General features: G+C 53.9%; 1 pseudogene; it reads right to left on the bottom strand.

The window, feature by feature from the left end:
• Positions 1-1,312: 1,312 nt before the first annotated feature.
• Positions 1,313-2,369, bottom strand: LOC149349074 (uncharacterized; annotated as a pseudogene).
• Positions 2,370-21,784: the final 19,415 nt, after the last annotated feature.

Here is a 21,784-nt window from a genome sequence, read left to right as displayed (position 1 = left end):
GTCAGCAACATATTTGATGGGTTTTATTTGGATACCATCAATATCTTTAGCGGTACTATTATTTAGACTGTGAATTGTGCTAATTATCTCTCCCTCATTTACTGGATACAAAAATATAGAGCTAGAGTTGTATGGAATACCATCAAGATCATTGTCTGGTGCGTTGTTACTTCCAATTTTAACAAAGTGTTCGTTAAAAGCGTCAGCAAGTGCTTTTCCCTCTAACTCAAGACCATTTATTTTTAAGCTCTGTATCCTTTCCTCAGGAATATTGCAATTCAACAAAGAGTTCAGTTTTTTCCACAATGTGGCCGTACGTGGAACCAGTGAATTAAAAGAAAGTGTATAGTAATCTCGCCTGGCCTTTTTTATATCTTTGTCTAAACGATTCCTAATTTTTTTAAAAGCCTGAAATATTTCGGGGTCTCTTGTCTTTATAAATTCACTGTATAATGCATTCTTTCTCCGTATTCTGGCAGATAGCTCTGCACTAATCCATGGTTTACGTATTTTCTTTTTTTGTTTAATGCACTTAAAAGGAAAGCTAATGTCATAACTTTCTTTCAATAATCTGAAAAAAGCCTCGTAAGCCAAATTTGCGTCTTTAAGATCGTATACAGTATCCCAACATGTCTGAGCTATCTTCTCACGAAAAATAGAAAGAGTCTGATCTGTTATTAGTTGAATGAAATGGTTTGTCTTTGTTTCCTTGTTTCGTATGTGACCCTTGAAACATAAATATATCGGCAAGTGATCACTGAGATCCGATGCGAAGACGCCAGCATTAATGACTTCAGAACTTAAATTCGTAATAAATACGTCAATTAAAGATGACGAATTCTCGGTCACTCTGGTAGGAAGACTGATAGTATTCCAACACGCATTCATCTCCAAGAGAGTATCTAACCTAAGTTTTGGTGAATCATTCTTCATCATGTTAATGTTAATGTCTCCGCCATAAATTAAATTGAAATTGTTTTCATTTATAAAGACGAGAAAAGTTTCTAAGAACTCCAAAAATGATGTAACGGAACCATTCGGCGGGCGATAGCAAACAGCGAAAACAGTATTGTTTTGTATCACTGATAAAAATTCATAGTCATGAGTTATTACTGAAAACTGGTTCAATATTTCACATGCAGACGGCTTTTTAACCAAGGTGCATATTCCGCCACCACGACCTGTTGATCGATTCAGGTAGAAAGTATTGTACAATGGAAGTCGAAAGATGTTCACATCGTCAACACACCAAGTCTCTGTCAGCATAATGACGTCAAAGGATTGCTTTGTTTGCTCAAAAAAGAGTTGTAAGTCATGTTCCTTGCGAGTAAACGAACGTATGTTTAAGTGAAAACATTTGAAAGCCTTCGAAAACGCTGTACCTAAGTGATGGTTGAAAGTGTGTGGCAATACATACGAGTGAGTAGGTGCCATAGTGTTCTTAGTGTTCAGCTGATCTGTTGCTTAAGTTTGTCGCGGTCACTAGAGCAGGAAATGACCACCGCGTTTTGCCCATCAGCTTTCCGGACCAAGACCTTGTTGTTGTTGTGCCATACGTATTTGTAGTTATTTGTCTTGGCCCAGAGCTTTGTTTCGGTAAGCAGAGTACGTGTCCTTTTTGTCAGGTTTTCTAACACAAAAATGCTGTCATTTCCTTGGCACAGTGTTTTCCTGTTTTGCCACCATTTGTCTCTTGCTGATTGTTTGGCGAAACGACAGATAATGCCAGGTATCTTATCTTGCTTTGAGGGCAGGCGATGAATGGACACTATGTCACTTTCCTGAAGCTGTGGCAGGTTGTTTAGATTTGCCAGCTTATTTATCTCATCGATCAGGTTTTCATCCTTCATTGCTTTAATTCCATGGAATTCAAGGTTGAGCTTTCGGCTTCTCCATTCCAAACAGTCCATTTCGTTTTTCAGCTGCGTTATTTCATCGTCTTGCTTCTCAATCTTATCTACCCTGTGTTTCAGGTCCTTGACTTCACGTTCGTTCTTTTCTATCCGAGTTAGAAGCTCATCGTACTGGTCACTCATGTACTGAACTGTGTCTTCGACGCTGTCAACTGTTTCTTTTAGCGGTAAAAGGTACTCCAGCTTTTCATTGATTGATTTCAGCAGTGCACGAACATCTTGGTCATCCGTATCAATGCTGGATCTATCGAGTTGTGGAGCACGACCTTTCGAACGCCTGCAATTTGAGCAACGCCACGCACTGCGATACTGCTCCCCTTTTGACTTGATAGTAGCATCTGAAATTCCTGCACATTTTCCCGTGTGATAGACAGATTTACAGTCACTACAGTCGATTTTGGAATCAAGTTCCTCGAGTTGCATATCACATGACCCACACTGTTAATCAAGGGGCATAGCGACACTTCTGGCAGCAGCAGCAGCAGCAGTAAAAGAAGACAGCGGGAAAATATATTAACAGAGCAGCAACTAACCTGCAATTGCAGAGAAAAACTTCTTAAGATGGTGCCTTTCCCGTGCCGCTGCCGCTGCCAGTGTGACAGCCGCAGGTCTCTGGGCTTTCTTTATAGCCTCGTCCGATGGGTGGGCGTGTCCGCTGGCCGGTAGCGATGCAGTCCTGGATGACGTTATCTTCCGCAGCAACCAGCACACGTGCACGCAGACGGTTGTAGTCGATGTCAAAACTTCATATCTGCAATTGCAGAGAAAAACTTCTTAAGATGGTGCCTTTCCCGTGCCGCTGCCGCTGCCAGTGTGACAGCCGCAGGTCTCTGGGCTTTCTTTATAGCCTCGTCCGATGGGTGGGCGTGTCCGCTGGCCGGTAGCGATGCAGTCCTGGATGACGTTATCTTCCGCAGCAACCAGCACACGTGCACGCAGACGGTTGTAGTCGATGTCAAAACTTCATATCTGCAATTGCAGAGAAAAACTTCTTAAGATGGTGCCTTTCCCGTGCCGCTGCCGCTGCCAGTGTGACAGCCGCAGGTCTCTGGGCTTTCTTTATAGCCTCGTCCGATGGGTGGGCGTGTCCGCTGGCCGGTAGCGATGCAGTCCTGGATGACGTTATCTTCCGCAGCAACCAGCACACGTGCACGCAGACGGTTGTAGTCGATGTCAAAACTTCATATCTGCAATTGCAGAGAAAAACTTCTTAAGATGGTGCCTTTCCCGTGCCGCTGCCGCTGCCAGTGTCATCATCGGCGGCGTTGTCCCTGAAACCTGAAACAGCTTATTTGCTGCGCTCAAATTTCGCATTAGGAAGTAACGTAATCGTCGGTATTTTTTTTTGTAGTTTTGGCAGCATGCTCAGTTCCAGCCTTGTGTGTTTATATGTTTATCTGTTTTTTTTAGTCAGTTTCTAGCCACTTTCGTTCCCCGTTTGTCGTCTGTTTTTGTTCTAACGTACCGAGATGTACATACGCAAACTTCAGCCCGCTCGTGCTTGCTCTTATCTTCTAGAAGCAAAAGCTGGGTGTCGTTTGTACGGCGCGCCTTTTCTCATTACCGGCCCGACTGTGGGTGGTTGGCTCGTTAAGGAGCCGTGTGTCGCGGTGCGAGTTTTGTGCGGCCCGTATGGAGGGGAAGTTGGCGGGGCGTTTGGGGCGATGGGGGGCGGAAAGTGCACCCTTTGACCCTCGCCGCGGCGCCTCTGGACGCTTCTGAGGAGGGGATCGTTGTCGGCGACCATCGTCCGCGCACGAGTCGGTATATGCGTGTTTGTGACTGTGGCTGTGTGCGCGCGTAAACATGAGCCAAGGCGACGCCTGTGAGTTGTGCCGTTGTGTGCTTCTGCATGAGCGCGAGGATGAGAAGGACCCCTCGCTCTGGCCAAGGTTACACATCAGGACGCCGCTGAACGTCCGCGCCCGTTTGAGCCAGCGTGAAGGGGGTGCACTAGCTCTCTTGTTCCCGAACGTGATGTCGTGTCCAAGGGCGCGAGGTCAGTGCTCTGCCGCGGCCCCGTCGTCATCAACTGAAAGAAGACCGCCATCAGTCGTCGGCCCTCCCAACCCGTTCAACTTCAACCCGTTCAAGTCTGCGAACGGTGAGTCGCCGACCGTCCCAATGGGCCGCGCCATCGAACTTTGAGGCTGACATCCACCTGTCACATAGTTGTACAGTTGAATTCACATCGCCTTGTGTACCGTGTATATAATCTGCAAGCTGTTTTGATTTACTGAAGCGTACGCCAGTGTTTGTTTGTTTGCCTTGTTTTTCCTTTGTTTTCTTACGTTGTTCTGGCTGGAACTGAAGTGTAGCTAGTTTTTTTTGTGTGTATTCATTTCTTTATTTTTGGAACTGAAGTGTAGATTATTTTTTTTTTGTTTATTGATTTCTTTATTTTGGCCGCGTGCTTTGCCGATGGGTAGGAGGGCATTTAAGGAGAGGGGGATGTGGGAATCCTGGCTTTCCGCCGTCGCCTTTGCGCGGCTGTGCCGGCCTCCCGCGTTGTTTCTCCTCTTTCCCTTGCTCCCGGCTCAGGCGGTGGAGAGGCGGCTGGGTGACTAATCACTGTCATTTAGCCACAGCTCCGCCCCGGCTCCCCAAGGGCCTTTGCCATTGGCGCCTTTTGGCGGGAATTCGGGACCCGCTTTGGGGCGGCCGCGCACCGCGCGACCGTCCGAGCGGGGCCCAGAGAGAGAGAGATCCCTCCGAGACAGCGAAAGGTGCGTACGTTACTGTTTGTCCCTGCCGGCCTTTGCCGCTCGGACCAGTGCTTACTCGAGCTCGCCCGCACGTGTCCTCTGACCTGCAGCGGCTCGAGCCTGTCCAGCGGGGTCCAGCGACCTCAGACAGGCGTACCTTGCGTTGATTGCCTCCCTCGTTCGTGCAGCACTGCCGCGGGGACATTCTCCTGCAGCGGCGTGCTGGCGGCGCGCATTGCTCTAGTCGCTTCGTGCGCGCAGCGGAGCCTTGCTCCTCGCGCGCCCCCGGGACGGGGTGACTATTGAGTGTTTGTGTATCTGCTAGAGGACGACGTGAATAAACGTCTCCTTTGTGAACTTGGAGGCCTATTTCTTTGCGGCGAATCGCTCTCCTCCCAGCGGAGGTTGAGTGCGCCGCATCGGTGTCCCAGTGGTGTGTGGTGACGGCTGATCGGGGCCCTTGGCTCGCGCGAAGCTCGAACCCGCGGTGGTTGGTGGCCTATGTCCACGTAGAAACCCACAATCTCCAAAGAATCTGTGGCATCAAGCACAAAATTGTATGATACTGTATCAGTAAATGGGACGCTCCTATCTAAGACCAGGGGGCTAGCTAGTTGAGTTCCGATATTCACAAAGCAGCTGTTAAAATTTTCTACTGGACTGGCATTTCCCAAATCAGGAGCTACGGTTTTCTGAACTGGTTTTCCTATCACTTTATTAACAACTTCCCACATTTTTAAGCATGAAATGCTTTTAGCTCCCGTTGTCGGCAGTGTGGTGACGTCACGCCGAGACCGAGAGCCAACATCCGGGCACTGAATTCTACTCATCCGGGCTTTAAGAGAAGTTTATTCGACCCTCGATCAAAAAGGGACGTCCGTCCTTCTACAAAAACAAAGGTACATTACGGCGACTGACGTCGCCCGGTGCTAACACACACACGCAGGGAACTTAAGTGTCCAAAACCACAAGATGTCCAGGAAAGTTCAGAGGTCCATACGCGCGGGGGAAGCACGCCGGATGGGAAAATCGCGCACAAAAGCCTGCGCACAAACGTAAAGCGCGAACAACGCGCACAAACCTCGCGCACGAACAGAACGCGCGAATAGAACGCGCGAACAGAACGCCCCAACAGAACGCGCGAACAGAACGCGCGAACATAACGCGCGAACATAACGCCCGAACATAACGCGCGAACATAACGCGCGAACAGAACGCGCACCACACAGGCTCGCCACAGTTAATATGGCAGGAGCCGCACCGACACACGGCCCCTGCCTGCGACGATGAAGCGGGTGGACCAGCGCCGAAGGAACTGGTGCTCCTCCAGCGACACGAGGTCCACGCAGGCTTGGGCCAACATGCGTGCACGTACCCACTGTAAAATGGGGTATATGGAACTCAGTGGTCGTCCTTGCAGAGCCGCCATACCTCTCTGGCGCCACAGCACGAATGCCCCGACGCAAAGTAGCAGGCGTACGAAAGGATCGCGAAACCTGGAGTTGGGGCCGAGGATCTCTCCGAACATTCGAGACATGAGGACCCAAAATATCCTGGCTACAGAACACTCAAAGAGCGCGTGCGCCAAGGTTTCTACGAGGCCACATTGCGGACATCGGTTGGAGGGGGCCACGCCCCAAGCCGCCAGGCGATCTGCCATAGGCAGGGCCCGCCAGCCCCGCAGCCAGCCAAAGTCTCGCACGTCTGCGGGAAGGGATGACAACGTCAGGTCCCGCCATCGCACCTCTCTGCTAAGCGCCAATTTCTCCTGTGGGGCTTCTTTTATGGCCAGGAGATCGCATACCCGAGAGGCGGGAGTTGAAATAAGCTCCACCTCTGGCAGCGCTGCGGTGAGGGACCTGAGCGTTTGGCAGACTCGCTGGAAAAACCGAGGCTGCTGGAAGGCTGTCGGGCCGACACTCTGCTCGGGGAGGAAAAGGGAGCGTGACGTACCGAGTAAGTATGAGAGGAGCGCCCTGCCCAGGTAGCCGGTCTGGTTAGCCAGCTCGCTGGTCGCCCGCAAAGCAAGCACGTTGCAGAATGTGGGCAGGTGGGGAATGCTGAATCCCTCCATGTTAGTAGGAAGCCGGAGGAGCGCGCGCGCTACAGACTCCGTCTTTCCTGCCCAAAAGAACGAGCCACATAAAATGGCCAAACGGCGCGTGAAGGTACGGGGTGGGAGGGCGACGCGAGCGACATAGTAGAGTGGGGCGCACACCGACGCGCGGATGATGAATGCGCGCTCCGCGAGGGAGAGACGGAAACGCGCCGCCACTGACAACCGTTTCTCAGCGGTCTCTCTAAGCCGGGTCCATGTCTCGCGACCCGGCTCGCCGGACGCGAGGAAATAAACCCTTAGAACCTTCACGGCCGAAACCCACTCTACGTCGCGCAACAGGTCTGAGGAGAACGCGCCAAAACGCAACGCTCTACTCTTGCCCCTGTTCAGCAGGGTGCCGGACAGCTCGCTGTACACTTCAAACAGCCGCAAAAACGCTACGTAGCTGTCCTCGTCCCGCAGGAACAGGGACACATCGTCGGCGTATGCCGAGACCTTAACCTGGCCGTGGACCGGCAGCGGGAAACCGCTCACGGACGGGCACGGGCTCACGGCGATGCGACGCAACAGTGGGTCGAGGCATAGAACGAAAAACATGGGCGACAAGGGGAAGCCCTGCCTAATCCCTCCGGAAACACAAAAAGGAGAGCTGATCACTCCGTTAACGGTCAGGCGGGCCGTAAGCCCCGAGTAGAGGAGCCCGACTCTATCTACGAAGGCGGATGGAAAGCTAAAAGCCTCGAGCACACCCAGCAGGTACCGGTGCTCGATACGGTCAAAAGCTTTGGACTGGTCAAGCGAGACAAAGCATCCCGGGATCCCCGCTCTCGAGGTGAATGTGAACAAGTCAGGAGTAAGTGCGAGAGCAGAAAACACCGAACGGCCCTGCACGCTGCACGTTTGCGCTGGGCTGACCACCGAGGGCAGAATCGCGCTCAACCTGTTCGCCAGCAGTGACGCCACGATCTTGTAGTCTGCGTTGAGCAGAGTGATCGGACGCCACGCCTGCGGGTCAGATGGGCACCCGCCCGGCTTCAGAATGAGCGTGACTCGGCTCTCTCTGAAAGACTCTGGTCGAGCTCCGTCCGTCAGAAAGCTGTTGACCATATCGAGCAGAGGACCCTCTAAAACATCGTGCAGCTTCGCGTAGAAACTGACGGGGATACCGTCAGGTCCGGGGGCCGAGGCCAGCATTCATTCTAGCTACTGTGGTGCGGAGCTCGTCTGGCGTCGCCGGCGCGCAGAGCTGCTGCGAGAGCTCGTCCTGGACTGTGGGGAGACCCTGGCAAAAATCGCTGAGTGCGTCGCGGAACGCGGGGTCGCCTGCCCGCTCGACACTGGATGCGAAAAGCTGGGACACGTGGCGTGTGAGGACTTCGCGTATCTCCGTGGCGCTGCTGCTCGTGGCCCCGTTGGGCAGCGCGATCTCCGCAATGAAAGCGGGAGCATCCTCGTCGAGGGCACCTGCGCGAACCTGCCGCATGACCGAGGGATCGGCTACGGGCCTACCCTGAACGAGGGTTCGGCTGGCAGCGCGCGACGACTGCCGCAGCAGCGTCTCGTATCGAGCCCTCAATAAATTGTAATAGTCCCGCATAGCGAATGTAAGCGGCGCGCCTCTCTTGACTATGCGGATGCGAGCCAGCGTCTCGTTGAGTTCGCGGGTGATACGTGCTCTTTGCCGGCGGCCTTCCGCGATAGCAAGTGCGCGCCACTCGCCCTTTCGCTCGTCCCACGGCACTGATGGATTAGCGCGCGCGCCCGGAGCACCCAGCGCACGCTGCAACCATGTCAGACTCGACCAATCTGTCAGTAGGCTGGCGTCCATTTGCCACAAGTCTACTCGTGGGGCGCACCCGCCGAAATCCAGCACTACTGACAGCGGTCGATGGAGGGTGATGCGCGGAGTACCCGCGGGAAACGCGAGTACCTCGCACGAAGCTACATGACGCGCGAGGACGGGCGGGAGCAAAAACTTGTCGAGCCGACTGGCCGACCTCCCTCCCTCCTATGTGGTCCCGAAGTTATCGCCATGCGACGAGACCCATGCGTCGGTACGTCGGAACTGCGCGCATAGGTCACGAAGGGAGCGCGCGCCGGCCTAAGGCCGACCCTGACCTGGGCCGCGTACATCACGTGATGGGTCCAGCACACAATTAAAGTCGCCCACTATGAAAGTGGGGTAGGAGTCTAGCATAAAGCAATCGAGAAACGACGAAGAATCGCCTCGTTGCGCCGGCGCGTACACAACCAATGCCCTCACCCGTCTGGCGTTAAGGGAAGAATCGAAGGCCAAAGTGCGACCGTCGACGCCGTACGTGCAATGTGCGCCTGAACGGAGAGAACTATTGATAAATACGACACCGCCACCGCATGACATTGCGTCGGTAAGCGAAAAGAATGCTGTCACGAGGAAGCGATTCTTAAAGCTGGTAACATCAAGCGCGGTGCGGAAGTTGCACACCTGAAGGAAGAGAATGTCGACGCTCTGCGCGCTAGCGAAGTGCATCACCTCCCTCTGCTTATCCAGCAACCGAAATCCCTGAACGTTCAGGGAGAGGAGATGTACCGTCGCCATGATGAAAAAGCAGGGCGCAGACATTCCGCCGACAAGTTTAGGGGGCCCCGCCATTGGCGGAGTCGCTCGCGCGCGCCAGCTTTTTGGGGACGGACGGATCGGCTGAGCCGTCCGAGTACGCAGACTGCGACAATGCGTGCTTCCCCGAGACCCTACTCAAGTCCGTGGGTTCTGGTAGAGAGTCGGTGGCATCTCTCACCGCACCCTGCGAGGCATGGTCAAAAGGTGTCGTGCACGGGTTGCGGTCGGTAAAGTCACTGGAACTCTGAAAGTACCGCAGCTGTTTTCTCTTTGCCGCCGCGCCGCCTATTGGCCAGTTGCGATCACGTGATTAGGCGGCGCCATAGGTGGTCCACTCGCTCTAGGGGCCGACGGGGCGCAGTGCTTCCGAGGTGGTTGGACGGCGTGTTTTACGAAGTAGCACATTCAGTATCGCGTTTGTGTGCATGCGTGTGTCTGTGCCTCTATCTGAGCGTATGTCTGCGTGCGTCTGCGTGTCTGTGCGCGCGCGTGTGCGTCTCTGCGCGCGCGTGTCTGTGTGCGTGCGTGTGTCTGTGTATGCGTGTCTCTGTGTACGCGCATGTGTGCTGTGCGTGCGTGTATCTGTGTATGCGCGTCTCTGTGTACACACTTGTGTGCAGTGCGCGCGCGTGTCTGTGTGCGTGCGTGTGTCTGTGTACGCGCGTGTGTGCTCTGCGCGCGCGTGTCTGTGTATGCGTGTCTCTGTCAATGCGTGTGTCTGCGTGCGTATCTGTGTGCGCGCGTGTCTTTGTGCACCGCGTGTGTCTGTGTGCGTGCGTGTCTCTGTGCGGCGTGTGTCTGTTTGTGTGAGTGTGACAGCTATAAATGTCTTCGGAGACGTTGCTTTACGAGATTTTTTTCCCTGCTGGTCATCGACATTGGCTAATAAGGCTTAACTAAAAAATAATAACTTGCGGAGTTTATCGTCCCGAAGTGACACGTTAGCTATGAGGGGTGCCGAAGTGGAGCGTAGTGGGGGAATTTATGCCACTTGGAGTTATTTAACGCGTACTTACATCGCACTGCGCACGGGAGTTTTTTGTATTTCGCCTCCATCGAAATACGGCCACAGCGCATCCGCATGCTATCTGGCCGCACAGTTAGAGCGTTGGCCCCTTCGTCGACCTAGAGGTCGCCCAACTACCTCCCACAAGCCTCTGACCGCCGACTGACCACACGGAGGAAGGAACAGGCGGCAGGAAACAGTAAGCGTAAAGGGAATGTTTTATACGCAGCAGACTTCCAAGTGAACCGATTTACTAAACGTTTCGCTATATACCGCTGGTATGTACGCAGCCTGCGGGCTTTGAAGTTTTCCGGGTCCCGAAAACATGCATCTGCGAGCCTCTCACGGAAGCGATAGTACAAGTCTGCTTCTTGCGTCGTTAGCTCACACCCGTGGGCTCAAGAATACGAGAGGCTGCGCAGCTGTCATGCGACGCTTTCAAGGTTTTCCAAACCCTCACCTCATCTAAGCGCTCAATCATGAATACTTTGAATAATTTTTGCGCAAAACCGATGAATAAGGCGGCCGCAAGGGAGACTTTCTTCGCCTAGCAGACGACGCGCTCGCCGCGCTGGACCACCTCTGGCAACAACACCCCAATGTTGCCCGCGCGCCGCCTGCCGGTTGCGGTACTTTCAGAGTTCCAGTGACTTTAGCGGTCGGTGGAGCCCTGGGCCTTCCCCTCCGCGGCCTCTGGGGGTGGTCGGCGCCGTGGACCTCGAGGCGGGCCGGCGGCGCTCGGCAGGTCGGTCGCTCCGGGCTGTTCGGAGGGGACGTCCCCGGTGAGGCGGAGCGTCGCGCCACGTGAGGGCTCGGTGCATACGATAACGTGAACAGGGAACTCCTGTGGAGCATATTGAAAGATTTAGGTATTGGTGATGAGGTAATTGATTTTCTACAGGAAATCTACCGAGATAATGAAGTTGAAATTACATGGGAAGGGAAAAAAAGTACCGCAACTGTGGGGGTGCACAAAGGATTAAGGCAAGGTTGTCCTCTATCACCGCTGCTGTTCATGCTTTACGTGATAAATTTGGAAAGAAGGCTAGAAGAAAGTAATCTGGGTTATAATCTGTCGTACAGATTAGGCGGAAATGTAGTTGAGCAGCGACTCCCGGGTTTAATGTATGCGGACGATATTGTACTGTTAGCAGATAACTAGGAAGATTTACAAACTTTGGTTAATTGCTGTGGAGACGAAGGAGATGCTCTAGGATTCAGTTTTAGCGCAACTAAATCAGGTGTGATGATTTTTAACGATACAACTGATCAGGTGCTTACAATACAAGGCCACGAAATACCCAAAGTGGCCGAATACAAATACCTCGGGATATGGCTAAACGAAGGGCAGATATACACGGAAAAGCACGAACAGGCTCTTAGGGCAAAATAAGAGACGTCGGGATAATGAAACGTAGGGCATTATGGGGGTACAACAAATATGAAGTACTAAGAGGTATTTGGAAAGGAATAATGGTGCCGGGACTTACTTTCGGCAATGCGGTTCTGTGCTTAAGGGCAGAAGTTCAGTCGAGATTAGACGTAAATCAGAGAGGTGTTGGAAGATTAGCACTAGGTGCCCACGGCAAAACCACAAACGAGGCAGTACAAGGGGATATGGGCTGGGCATCGTTCGAAGCACGGGAAGCTAAGAGTAAAATACTATATGAAGAACGCCTGAGGAAATTGGACGATAACAGGTGGGCAGCTAAGGTATTTAAATATTTATACAGAAAGAACGTTGACTCACAGTGTCGTGTTCGTCGACCAAGCGACGCCAGGCCGCGCCAACAGCCCTTGCCTCCTCCGCGCAGACTCGCCGCCCGCTTCCAAGAAACAAGCGCGGGCCGGCCGCTCCCACAAAAGCAGGCATGCGTCTGTCTCCCCCGACGACATCGGATCCCCACAGCCCGTCGACTGACGCATTCCACAGCAGCGGAAGTGCTTTCTTGCACACTCGCTCTCTCTCTCTCTCTCCCTCTCCCTCTACGGTAATAAACCCCCAGTCTACACCCAGCAACTGCCTTGAGAGGTTCCTCGCATGCGGGGCTCCCGCGCCCCGAACTAACACAACCATTAACACTGGCGACGAGGATGGGATCTAGAACGCACGCAGTTCGAAGTGTCACCGATGGCTACTGGAGGACTACACGGTGGCATCGAGCCTTTTAACGGCAAGAATTGGTCATCGTGGATACAGCGCCTCGCCTTCTACTTCGTGGCAAATGACGTCTCCAACGAAGCAAAGAAGCGCGCGCTCCTCCTGACGCTATGCGGAGCCGACACCTTCGAGACTGCCTGCGCGCTGGTCGCACCGAAGACTCCTGGAGAAGTCAGCTATGAAGATCTGGTCACACTTCTCCAGAAGCACTTCGATCCCAGACCATCTGAGCTGTACAGCCGGTACGTTTTTCAGCGACGTGACCAGCTGCCGGAGGAGTCGATCAGCAGCTACGTCGCAGCCCTCAGAGGTTTGACAGCCGATTGCAACTTTGGGGTGCTAACGACAACGTCTGCAACATCGACGCCTCCGACAGAAAGCGATACAGCCGTCGTAACGAACCCCACCATGCTGCCCCAGGACGTCATGCTTCGCGACAGGTTCGTGTGCGGGATCCGCGACGAGCACCTACAACAGAGACTGTTCGCGGAGAAAGATTTGACGTTCCAACGTGCTTTGGACCTAGCTCTGTCATCAGAAAGTGCGTCAAGGCAGCAGCGAGGACTCAAGGGAGCGACGAGCTCCGCAGAAGTGCACAAGACTTCTCACAAGACTTCTCAACCCACAAAGGAATGCAAGAACGCACCGCAGCAACGGCGTTGCTACCGATGTGACGGCTTGCACGACGCTGCTACCTGCAAGTTCAGGACAGCTAAATGCCGCTTTTGTTCCAAGAAGGGTCACATCGAGAACGCTTGCATCACTCGGAAGAAGAAAAGCAAGGGAGACAAGTCTAACACCAGGCAAGGAACGCACAGTGTGAGCGCTCAGTCCGCGAGCAACGACACTACGCACAGCGATCCATGCTACGAGCTTCACGCAGTAAGTGGGCGAAAACCCTGCCCCAAATACCTTGTTGTCGTTGAAGTCGAGGGAAGGCACCTAACGTTCGAAGTCGACACGGGTGCATCATGTTCTCTGATCAGCGAGGCTGTTTACCACAAAACATGGCCAACGAACGCCCCGAAGCTTTCGAGAGAACCCCTTGACCTACGCACTTGGTCGGGAGAGGAACTTCGCACCCTCGGATCAGCACAAGTTCGTGTGCGATTTAAATCAAAGGAATGTGTGCTACCCCTGCTGGTGATGAAAGGAACTGGCTGCAACTTGCTAGGACGTGACTGGTTTTCGGCGCTGCACATCTGCGTGCAGGGAATTAACCAGGTAGCTGAGCCAAGTGAAAAGCTCCGGGAGGTTCTCGCACGCCATCCTGATGTATTCAAACAAGACATCGACGGCTACGTGGGACCTTTGGTTCATTTGGACTTGGAAGAAGGCGCAAAGCCAAAGTTCTGTAAGGCACGTCCAGTACCTCTAGCCTACCAAGAGCCAATGGAGGAAGAGCTCGACCGTCTGCAAAAGCAAGGCATCTTGGAGCCGACGCAACATGCCGTGATGGCCACACCTTTAGTGTGGGTGCGCAAAAGGGACGGCACATTTCGCGTTTGCGGCGACTACAGGAGCACGGTAAACGCAGTGGTCAAGAAGACGGCGTACCCGCTACCGACAACCGCGGAGGTATTCGCAAAGTTGCGGGGTGGCACCATCTTCTCAACGCTTGACCTCTACCAGGCCTATCAACAGCTCAAGGTCGACGACGAGACAGCCGCATTGCTCACCGTCAACACCACCAAGGGATTGTTCAGGGTGAACCGGCTGCCTTTCGGAATATCTGCTGCTCCTGCCATCTTCCAGCGTATGATGGAGACAACACTAGCAGGAATTCCAGGGGTGAGTGTTTACCTTGACGACATCATTATCAGTGGGACAGACACTACAGAGCATGCGCAACGTCTGGACCAAGTCCTGTCGAGGATAAGCGAGAAAGGGTTGCGCCTCAAGCAAGAGAAATGCCGCTTCGGCATAAGCTCAGTCGAGTTCTTAGGACACAAGATTGACGCTAAGGGTGTCCACACGACCGAGGAAAAGGTCCAGGCAATCCTTCACGCGCCGAAACCGACTGACAAGACCTCTCTGCAGGCCTTCCTAGGGCTCCTAGCATTCTATGATCGCTTTTTGAAGAACAGAGCTACGGTTGCCGCAGATCTATACAAGCTCCTTGAGAAGAACAGGCCCTGGGCGTGGGAGAAAAAGCACCAGACTGCGTTCGATGCGCTTAAGAGGTTGATACGATCTTCAACAGTGCTTGCGCATTATGACGAGACAAAGCCTCTCCTTCTGTCCGTGGATGCGTCACCATATGGCGTCGGCGCAATTCTCGCTCAGAAAGATGCGTCCGGCAGAGAGGCTCCCATTGCTTTCGCGTCGCGAACTTTGGGAAGCGCGGAGAAAAACTACTCCCAGCTGGACAAGGAGGGTCTCGCGGTGGTTTATGGCGTGAGCCGCTTTCACCAGTATATCGCTGGCCGGCACGTGATCGTATTAACGGATCACCAACCGCTCCTGGGCATCATGGGAGAAAAGAAGCAGTTACCTCAGGTGCTCTCCCTAGGATGACCCGATGGTGCTTAAAGCTAGCCACGTACGACTACGATTTGGTGTACAGGCCTGGACGCCTGCACCAAAATGCTGACGCACTCAGCAGGCTGCCACTGCCCGCCCAGGTAGATGAACCATGCCCACCTGGAGATGTGCTCATGCTGGCTTCCACGCCAAGCTTCGAATTGTCCCCACGTCAACTCGCGGAAATGACACAGGAAGACCCGTTACTATCCCGCGTAGTGAGAGCTGTCGCTGTTGGAGAGCTGCACAGGTTGCCCAAACAGGAATTTTCGGCGTTCACTAAGCTTGGACCTGAGCTTTCGCTACAAGAAGGTTGCCTTCTTAGAGGTATCAGACTGGTCGTTCCGGCGAAAGCGAGGAAAGACGTGCTCGGCGCGGCACACTCTGGTCACAGGGGCATAGTTGCTATGAAGGCATGCGCTCGAGGCTATTTCTGATGGCCCGGTGTCGACAAAGACATCGAGAACCTGGTCAAAAGGTGTTCGGCTTGCTGCCAGCATCAAAGAGCGCCACCCAAGGCACCACCTCCCGATTGGAAGCGCGCGACAGCACCATGGCACACAATCCACGCTGACTTCGCGGGCCCCGTGGAAGGAAGGATGCTGCTAATTGTTGTCGACGCGTACAGCAAATGGCTCCAAGTGCACTGCATGCGAAACATACAGTCATCGACTTTGATCGAGGAACTACGAAACCTGTTCGCGACGTTCGGCCTTCCCGAAAGGCTGGTAACAGACAACGGCCCGTCCTTTGTTTCTACGGAAATGGAAAATTTCCTAAAGAAGAACGGGGTGACGCACATTACGAGTGCGCCCTATCATCCAGCCACTAATGGGCAAGCCGAAAGAATGGTTTTCGAGACGAAGCAGGCTTTGGCCAAGGACCAGTTTGGAACATTCGCGTGCAGACTGGCTCGATTTCTGCTCAAGCAGCACACAACGATTTCAGCGACGACGGGAAGAACGCCAGCCGCACTCATGTTCGGTCGCGAGCTCACAACGGCACTCACACGCATTCAGCCACGACCTGCTGAGGAAGCGACCTCTGACCACAGCGTGGCTAATTCGCCGAGAGGAGTGCACGTAGGACAACCGGTATTTATCCGCAACTTCACAGGAAGCCCTGCTTGGATTGAAGGAACCGTATTAAAGAGGCTCGGACATCGATCTTGGCTAATCAAGTCTAAAAACGGAACGGTTCGTCGGCACCTGGATCACATTAAGCCAGGTGCAGCAGCCTACCCGACGGATGATCCGCCGCCAGACCATCGGACGAACGGACCAGCAGCAAGCGAACAATACACTGTGCCGGCTCCGTACGTGATCCCGCTGCCAGCGGAAACTTCGCCTGTGTTCGATCGGCCTACAGCGCCCCCCTCCGAACATGGAGAACCGGCGGCCAGTCTGGACGACCGTGCGACGCAACCTTGCGGAGACCAACCCAACGGGTCCACGCAACAGCAAGCGCTTCGACCCCAGCGTGAACGGCGCCCGCCCGACCGATACGGTGACCACAACTAAGGAGGAAGGGATGTCGTGTTCGTCGACCAAGCGACGCCAGGCCGCGCCAACAGCCCTTGCCTCCTCCGCGCAGACTCGCCGCCCGCTTCCAAGAAACAAGCGCGGGCCTGCCGCTCCCACAAAAGCAGGCATGCGTCTGTCTCCCCCGACGACATCGGATCCCCACAGCCCGTCGACTGACGCATTCCACAGCAGCGGAAGTGCTTTCTTGCACACTCGCTCTCTCTCTCTCTCTCCCTCTCCCTCTACGGTAATAAACCCCCAGTCTACACCCAGCAACTGCCTTGAGAGGTTCCTCGCATGCGGGGCTCCCGCGCCCCGAACTAACACAACCATTAACACTGTTCGTCGACCAAGCGACGCCAGGCCGCGCCAACAGCCCTTGCCTCCTCCGCGCAGACTCGCCGCCCGCTTCCAAGAAACAAGCGCGGGCCGGCCGCTCCCACAAAAGCAGGCATGCGTCTGTCTCCCCCGACGACATCAGATCCCCACAGCCCGTCGACTGACGCATTCCACAGCAGCGGAAGTGCTTTCTTGCACACTCGCTCTCTCTCTCTCTCTCCCTCTCCCTCTACGGTAATAAACCCCCAGTCTACACCCAGCAACTGCCTTGAGAGGTTCCTCGCATGCGGGGCTCCCGCGCCCCGAACTAACACAACCATTAACACACAGTAGCGGAAAAGAACTAGAAAACTAACCAGTAAGTATGCCGGTCATGAGGACGGAGAAAGAAAGAGCATTAAACGTGTGGGTTTCTAAGTGGACACAGGCCACCAACCACCGCGGGTTCGAGCTTCGCGCGAGCCAAGGGCCCCGATCAGCCGTCACCACACACACACTGGGACACCGATGCAGTGCACTCAACCTCCGCTGGGAGGAGAGCTATTCGCCGCAAAGAAATGGGCCTCCAAGTTCACAAAGGAGACGTTTATTCACGTCGTCCTTCAGCAGTACACACACACTCAATCGTCACCCCGTCCCGGGGGCGCGCGAGGAGCAAGGCTCCGCTGCGCGCACGAAGCGACTCGAGCAATGCGCGCCGCTGGCACGCCGCTGCAGGAGAATGTCCCCGCGGCAGTGCTGTGATCTCCCTCTCGTGTCGACCGTTGGGCCGGTTGCGAGAGAGAGTGGGCAATCAACGCAAGGTACGCCTGTCGGAGGTCGCTGGACCCCGCTGGACAGGCTCGAGCCGCTGCAGGTCAGAGGACACGTGCGGGCGAGCTCGAGTAAGCACTGGTCCGAACGGCAAAGGCCGGCACGGACAAATAGTAACGTACGCACCTTACGCTGTCTCGGAGGGATCTCTCTCTCGGGCCCCGCTCGGACGGTCGCGCGGTGCGCGGCCGCCCAAAACGGGTCCCGAATTCTCGCCAAAAGGCGCCAATGGCAAAGGCCCTTGGGGAGCCGGGGCGAAGCTGTGGCTAAATGACAGTGATTAGTCACCCAGCCGCCTCTCCACCGCCTGAGGCGGGAGCAAGGGAAAGAGGAGGAACAACGCGGGAGGCCGGCAAAGCCACGCAAAGGCGACGGCGGAAAGCCAGGATTCCCACAAACGATGGGTTAAAAACGCGGAAGTTAAAAATTGGATGAATTCAATGGAAAAGAAACATAGTGTGGAACTATATCGATACTGGAAAAGGCAGATCAGGAAAGAATTTTTCTATGATAACTCAAGAGGCACTGCCCTACTTTTTGAAGCTAGGTCAGGGTGCCTTAGAACGCGCAGCTACAAAAAGAAATTTAACGAAGAAGATGACACATGTGCAGTGTGTGGTAGAACTGCGGAAACAATTGAACACCTCATAATCAAATGTGATGGTATCCATCCGGATGTCGATGCAGGCACAGTCACTCTTTCTGAGGCCCTAGGGTTTTAGAGATAACAATGGTCATGTAACTAAATCTGTAGTGGAAGTCAGCAAAAAGCGATTGGAGGATTGGTGGCTGAAAAGCAGAGATGTGGCATAAGGTTAGAATTGTAGGAAACCGTAGGTAAAGATGATGGCGAATCTTAATGAGAATTGCCAACACAGTAAACAAAAAAAATAATAAAGAAAGAAAAGCTGAGCATGGTGGCAATTGCCACCACCCCGTTTCAATGGGGGCACTCCCATCCATCCATCCATCCATCCGTCCATCCGTCCATCCGTCCATCCATCCATCCATCCATCCATCCATCCATCCATCCATCCATCCATCCATCCATCCATCCATCCATCCATCCATCCATCCATCCATCCGCTGTGGTGGACGAGTCGTCCTCGCCAGAGAAGGACGAGTCTGACGAGCTCGTCAGGGAGATCGGCGGGTGGTCGCCGATGTACGGGAACGTGAGCGAGTCCGTTGACGTCGTGTCCGCGGTGTTCTCCGCCTGCTCCTGCGATGAGGCTTCAGGCTCCAGGCCGGCCGGGGTTTCCGACATGTGGGTGGCGGGCGTGTCGTCGTCCTGGCGAGGCGCAGTCTCCGCAGGGGGCGCAGTCGCGGGGGCAGGAACCGAGTCCTGCGGCGGTTGCGCTGCTGACGATGCCGGCTTCTTCTGAGGGCCCCCTGAAGCGGCCGCCGCCGAGTAAGAGCGCGGCCGCAGGCAGTCGGCCGTGGCGTGGGCTCCGGAGCAGCGTCGGCACGCCGTCTCGCATCCGGCGGTTTCGTGCCCGAACTCGTCGCAGCGGGCGCACCGCGGCGTGTGGCAGGCCGCGCCCACATGTCCGTCCTGGCCACAGCGTGAGCAGACCTTTCGGACCCCCCTGTAGTCGAACACGACGCGATGACCCTGCACGGACATGAAATTAGATACCGCCTGCTTCATCTCCATCCTGACGAGGCGCTGGCCGTTGCTCACGTGGCGTCGCCCCTTCAGCGTCGGATGAGAGATCTCGAGCACCTTGCCGTAGAGGTCCCGTTCACTGGGAACGATCCCTCCGCGACGAGCTTTTGTGCCGCCGCATCCGAGGTCGCGGCGATACACAACTTGAATCCTCCTTCATGTGGAGGCTTTCGAGCCCTTTCGGGCCGACGATGCTTTCAATGCCGTCGACAATGTCGTCGGCCGTGGCGTCCGCGTTCATCGTGAACGTGAAGCAGTGCGCCTTGGGTGGAGGCGCCCGGAACTCCGGACCAGCAGGACCGGAAGCTGGCATGGTGGCAGCAGGGGGGCCTGGAACAGCAGGACCAGTCCAGGAAGGGGCTCCCGGGCAGCCGGCGGGCAGCGCGGCGCCGGGACGGCGATCCTCCAGGGGGGGGCGACGCCTGCTGCTGGGGGCGGGGTCCAGGGGTCCGCTCCGCTTCGGGTCCTCGCTCCTCGCAAGGCCGGCAGAAACTACGCGACGGTCCCAAACGAGAACATCCGGGCACCGTACGAGACGTAACGACATTCAACGAGACTCTCTAAGCCCTACGGGACCGGCATACAAGCGCCGGTTGCTCTCCAAACGAGTCACGAAAAATAACTGCTGCCAGTGTCTTCCCAATGTTTATCAAGATATCAGTCGAGCTGTGCATTTGATAATACACGGAATTATAATTTCCGATTTCTAATAACGCGTGGAAAAAGCACGTACATGCCACAATACACTTCGTTGTCATACGTGATCTGTTAGGGGCTTTGAGAGAAGGCCGCTTAGAGAAAGAGGGCAAGAAGGGCTTTCGGCGGAAAACTTTCGCTCCCTCCCCAAGGATGGCGCTGCGGTCCCACACTCACGCATGTAAAAGACCGAGCGCTTGGCCTTCAAGCCCTTTCCCCCTCTGACAGGGAGACGTATACACGCTCGCGGAGTATTCGAACGCACTGCATATACATTCTTGTCAGGCCTGCGTCTCATCGTGTCCGCGTACGCTTCTGCATCGTCCTGGATTTCAATGCCGCCGCCGTCACAGCTGCTTAAGCCGAGCAATGGAGCCTGTGTTAGGCCAGTAAACATTTCATGCTTACTCTACTCTCGGTTACGGGAGAGGAGCAATTTTTTTCGTATTTCCTTGGGCCTTTACTATGAGGGAAGTTTTATAGTCTTTTTTCCTTTTCCTTATCATAGCAACCACTCTGTTCCGACTAGCCCGAAACTTTTGCAAATAGAAGCTGTTGTTTTTTTGCGCCTCCCATTTTTAGTACCACGTAAATTTCTCCTTAATAGCATTAAGGATAACTCTACTCATCCAGGGGCATATTGGCTAGCTATATCTGCGGTTAGAATACGTACTACACTGAATTATTAGAACACTTAATTTTGTAGTAAACTTCGAAAATACAGCATTAACACCATCGCTAAAGTCACAGCTGTATTTCGTGCTAGGAGTTCATTACGTAATAAGTTGTAGTTGGTCCTGGGCTTTCGTGGAGACCTTTACGGTTGTCACCAGTGGCTCCGAAGCGAAGGAATGCAAATATGGTAAGTGGTGAGATAGAGACACATTGTAGACTCCCGAAGATATATCGCTAATGTTGCAGAAAACGAGATCTAAAATTGTGGCTGATGTAGGCGTGATTCGAGTTGGATCAGATATAAAGTTAGTAATACCGTAAGACTGCAGAAGTTAAATACTCAGAAGCCGATACTGTAGAAGCATCAATGTTAAAGTCTCCTGTGATTAAAACAGGGCCTGTATGATTACTATGTATCAACTCAAGGATACCATCCATTTCCTCTAGAAATAGACAGAGGCTAGATCCGGGTGGTCTGTGTACCACGCCCAGTATGATACAGTTTGAAAACTGTACAACAATAGATTCTAATGTTTGGTAATTGATAAGTTATTGATTATTGTGTGCTGCAATGAGGGCCTGATTAAGAGAGCTACTCCTCCTTCTCTAGACAGCGAATTCCTACAGTCGGTTAGTAGTGTATATCCGGACACACGGATCTGTTCTCTTTTCACCCAGGTTTCCGTTACCACATCAAACAGGAATTCATGCTGAGATAACAGTGCTATTAACGAGTTTTCATTTTTATGAAAACTTCGAATATTGCAGTGAAACACAGAAAAGTTATGTTGCTTACTAAATTCAAGATTAACTTCGTCAGTCGTAAAACCGATATTTGTATAGAATGGTGAAAACTGTTTTGCCTGGTGGCGTCGCTGGCCTACACCACTTGGTCAAGGTCCTCCTCTTTAGTTATGTGCAGAACTTTGGACGTCTCAGTTTTGAAGCGAAAAGCTTCACTAGGCTCGTCAACACCGCGCTTCACGTGAGCCACCCCTTGGCGCCGCCGTGGCGCGCCCTTCCTCCTCCTTGCCACCGTCTCCCTTCTCCTCCTGGCCACCTGTTTACCCTTCGCCGCTGCTAGCGGTTCTTATCGCGTTCTT

The sequence above is a fragment of the Amblyomma mixtum genome, chromosome 3 (assembly GCF_055824585.1).
Source record: "Amblyomma mixtum isolate Tamu chromosome 3, ASM5582458v1, whole genome shotgun sequence".
Classification (NCBI taxonomy): Eukaryota; Metazoa; Arthropoda; class Arachnida; order Ixodida; family Ixodidae; genus Amblyomma; species Amblyomma mixtum.
This window is presented reverse-complemented; position numbering and strand designations above follow the sequence as displayed.